We start from the raw sequence: 5,099 nt of genomic DNA on the forward strand, positions 1-5,099 counted from the left end.
TCCCCTTTTCTAATCCAATGTTGTTGGATCACTCATCTCCAAATGTTCATGCATTCCTAGACATAAAGAAAATGTATTACAAGTTCCACATTTTTTAAGATAAGCTTTTTAAAATTGATTTAGGAGACATGATTTCAATTCTAATACATCACATGATAGGGGGTTCAAGTTTGAGCCCTGTCCTAGCCATTTTTTAGTAGATGGTAGTACTCCTTCCATATTAAAAGTTGACTTGGATAAGGTCGATTGTGCATAAATTGGCTGAAGTTTAACAAATTTTAATTGTGTTGATAGGATTAATTACTTGTTTTAACACTTGAGCTAAACTTGTTAAACTATAATTTATTGTTTGTATGATGCATATTGTGGATAGTGAAAATAAAATTGCAGTTGATTTTTTTTTATCAAACTATTCATAAGGCTAGAGAATACATGATCAAAATATTTTAAAGAAGAAAGAAGATTGTGGAGCCTTACTTAAAAATTTTAAGTATTCGTTAAGATTTATAGCTTCGCAAAAATCTTTATGACACTAATTATTTGTCAAATCTAACTTTTCAATTCAATGTTGATAAATTTGAAAAATGTAAACTGATAACATCTAGCCTACTAGATATAAATTAAATATGTATATGGTGATCTTGACATGAAATCTAAGTTGACAAGTGAAATAAAAATATTTAAGAATATCGAACAAGATTTTGAAATGCAAGCTGCAAAACATGAACAAAGCACAAGGTAATTTTTTATTGAGATTTCTCTTCCATCCTTTATTTGCCAAATTTGCAAAAGTTGGTTATCTATTTTTTTCGTCAAATTTGTAGTTTTTGTTGCGAACAAAATTAGAATATTTTTAAAGCATTCACACAACAAAAAACACTAATTAGAGAATAAAAGAATTTAATAATCTTATTTATGTATATTATAACTTGTGGTTGCAAAGAGGCATTTTCTTAAATATTATTTACCAACTTATATATATATATATATATATATATATATATATATATATATATAAAACACTTTTTAAAGTATTAATTTTAAACTTTATTTATGATAAGAGTAATAAAGTAAATTGATAATATAGGAATCGAACAAGAAAGCAAAGTTATGACTCTATTTCTCTTTAAAAATGCTATTTATACACCACTTTTCAGCCACCAATTCAGTCACTCTCACTAGAATACAGTAGAAAATACAGTTACGTATAAGAATGCACTAGGATTCAGAGACAATACAACACGATGGGTAATTCATCTCATGAGGTCTCAGCTGACGCGATGCGTAAGTGGTGGACGAAGTTGTGATTCCTTTGTTATTGTATTTTGCAAAATTCATTGCTTTTCATTCCCTGGCAATGGCGCCAAAAACTTGGTGCCAATACCATGGTTTCTATATAATGTTTCACAACTTCGCACAGCTAACCAGCAAGTGCACTGGGTCATCCAAGTAATACCTTACGTGAGTAAGGGTCGATCCCACGGAGATTGTTGGTATGAAGCAAGCTATGGTTACCTTGTAAATCTCAGTTAGGCAGATTAAACCAATTGATTATGGATTTTCTAAAATAAATAGTAAACAGAAAATAAAAAGGTATAGAATTACTTATGTAAATTAATAGTGGAAATTTCAGATAGGCATATGGAGATGCTGTGCTCCTCTTGAATCTCTACTTTCTTATTACATTCATCCAATTATTCTTACTCCTTTCCATGGCAAGCTGTATGTAGGGCATCACCATCATCAATGGCTACTTTTAATCCTCTCGGGAAAATGGTCCTATGCGCTGTCACTGCACGGCTAATCGTCTGGAGGCATCACCCTTGGTTGATAGCTACATCCCATCCTCTCAGTGAAAATGGTCCAAATGCTCTGTCACAGCACGGCTAATCATCTGTCGGTTCTCAATCAGGTTGGAATAGAATCCATTGATTCTTTTGCGTTTGTCATCACGCCCAGCCTTCAGGAGTTTGAAGCTCGTCACAGTCATTCAATACCGGAATCCTACTCGGAATACCACAGACAAGGTTAGACTTTCCGGATTCCCAGGATCCTACTCGGAATACCACAGACAAGGTTAGACCTTTCCGGATCCCCATGAATGCCGCCATCTATCTAGCTTATACCACGAAGATTCTGTTGGGGAATTTAAGAGATATGCGTCCGGCCTAGAGTAGAACGGAAGTGGTTGTCAGTCACGCGCGTTCATAGGTGAGAATGATGATGAGTGTCACGGATCATCACATTCATCAAAGTTAAGTGTAACGTATATCTTGGAATAAGAATAAAAGAGAATTGAATAGAAAGTAATAATAATTGTATTGAAACTTGAGGTACAGCAGAGCTCCACACCCTTAATCTATGGTGTGCAAAAACTCCACCGTTGAAAATACATAAGTGAAAGGTTCAGGCATGGCCGAATGGCCAGCCCCCTTGAATGATCAAGAGACCGAATAATCAAAGGCTAAACAGTCAAAAGATTAAACTGTCAAAAGATGTCTAATACAATAGTAAATTATCCTATTTATACTAGACTAGCTACTAGGGTTTACATGAGTAAGTAATTGATGCATAAATCCACTTCCGGGGCCCACTTGGTGTATGCTTGGGCTGAGCTTGATCTATCCACGAGCTGAGGCTTCTCTTGGAGTTGAACTCCAAGTTATGACGTGTTTTGGGCGTTCAACTCCGGATCATGACGTTTTTCTGGCGTTTAACTCCAGACAGCAGCATGTACTTGGCGTTCAACGCCAAGTTACGTCGTCAATTTCCGAATAAAGTATGGACTATTATATGTTGCTGGAAAGCTCTGGATGTCTACCTTCCAACGCCGTTGAGATCGCGCCATTTGGAGTTCTGTATCTCCAGAAAATCCATTTCGAGTGCAGGGAGGTCAGATTCCAACAACATCAGCAGTCCTTTTGTCAGCCTTTTTCAGAGTTTTGCTCAAGTCCCTCAATTTCAGCCAGAAATTACCTGAAATCACAGAAAAACACACGAACTCATAGTAAAGTCCAGAAATGTGAATTTAACATAAAAACTAATGAAAACATCCCTAAAAGTAGCTGGAACTTACTAAAAACTACCTAAAAACAATGCTAAAAAGCGTATAAATTATCCGCTCATCACAACACCAAACTTAAATTGTTGCTTGTCCCCAAGCAACTAAAAATCAAATAGGATAAAAAGAAGAGAATATACTATAAATTCCAGAATATCAATGAATATTAATTATAATTAGATGATCGGGACTTGTAGCTTTTTGCTTCTGAACAGTTTTGGCATCTCACTTTTTCCTTTGAAGTTCTGAATGATTGGCTTCTTTAGGAACTTAGAGTTTTGGATAGTGTTATTGACTTTCCTAGTTAAGCATGTTGATTCTTGAACACAGCTACTTATGAGTCTTGGCCGTGGCCCTAAGCACTTTGTTTTCCAGTATTACCACCGGATACATAAATGCCACAGACACATAACTGGGTGAACCTTTTCAGATTGTGACTCAGCTTTGCTAGAGTCCCCAGTTAGTGGTGTCCAAAGCTCTTAAGCACACTCTTTTGCTTTGGATCACGACTTTAACCACTCAGTCTCAAGCTTTTCACTTGGACCTTCATGACACAAGCACATGGTTAGGGACAGCTTGGTTTAGCCGCTTAGGCCTGGATTTTATTTCCTTGGGCCCTCCTATCCATTGATGCTCAAAGCCTTGGATCCTTTTTACCCTTGCCTTTTGGTTTTAAGGGCTATTGGCTTTTTCTGCTTGCTTTTTCTTTTTCTTTCTATTTTTTTGCCAAATTTTTTTTTCGCAAGCTTTCTTTTTCACTGCTTTTTCTTGCTTCAAGAATCAATTTCATGATTTTTCAGATCCTCAATAACATTTCTCTTTGTTCATCATTCTTTCAAGAGCCAACAATTTTAACATTCATAAACAACAAGATAAAAAATATGCACTGTTCAAGCATTCATTCAGAAAACAAAAAGTATTGTCACCACATTAATATAATTAAATTAAATTCAAGGATAAATTCGAAATTCATGTACTTCTTGTTCTTTTGAATTAAAACATTTTTTTATTTAAGAGAGGTGAAGGATTAATGGATTCATTCATAGCTTTAAGGCATGGTTACATACTAATGATCATGAAGTAAAGACACAAAACATAGATAAACACAACATTAAAAACCGAAAACAGAAAGAAATAAAGAACAAGGAATGAATCCACCTTTAGTGGCGTCTTCTTCTTGAAGGACCAATGATGTTCTTAAGCTCTTCTATGTCCCTTCCTTGCCTTTGTTGCTCCTCCCTCATTGCTCTTTGATCTTCTCGTATTTCATGGAGAATGATAGAGTGCTCATGATGTTCCACCCTTAGTTGTTCAACATTGTGGCTCAAATCTTCTAAGGAAGTGTTGAGTTGTTCCCAATAGTTGTTGGGAGGAAAGTGCATCCCTTGAGGCATCTCAGGGATTTCTTGATGATGAGCTTCCTCATGCATCTCTTGAGAACCGTGAAGGGTCTCTCTTGCTTGCTCCATCCTCTTCAATGGAGATGTCTCCTTCTATGATAACTCCAGCTGAGTAACATAGATGGCAAATAAGGTGAGGAAAAGCTAGCCGTGCCATGGGTGAAGGCTTGTCGGCTATTTTGTAGATTTCATTGGAGATGACCTCATGAACTTCTACTTCCTCTCCAATCATGATGCCATGAATCATGATGGCCCGATCCACAGTAACTTCAGATCGGTTGCTAGTGGGAATGATGGAGCGTTGAATGAACTCCAACCATCCTCTAGCCACAGGCTTGAAGTCCAGTCTTCTTAGTTGGACTGGCTTGCCTTTGGAGTCTCTCTTCCATTGAGCTCCTTCCACACATATGTCCATAAGGACTTGGTCCAACCTTTGATTAAAGTTGACCCTTCTAGTGTAGGGGCGTTCATCTCCTTGCATCATAGGCAAGTGGAATGCCAACCTCACATTTTCTGGACTAAAATCTAAGTATTTCCCCCGAACCATTGTGAGATAATTCTTTGGACTCGGGTTCATACTTTGATCATGGTTTCTAGTGATCCATGCATTGGCATAGAACTCTTGAACCATTAAGATT

This window comes from Arachis stenosperma, chromosome 4, assembly GCF_014773155.1.
Source record: "Arachis stenosperma cultivar V10309 chromosome 4, arast.V10309.gnm1.PFL2, whole genome shotgun sequence".
NCBI classification, from domain to species: Eukaryota; Viridiplantae; Streptophyta; class Magnoliopsida; order Fabales; family Fabaceae; genus Arachis; species Arachis stenosperma.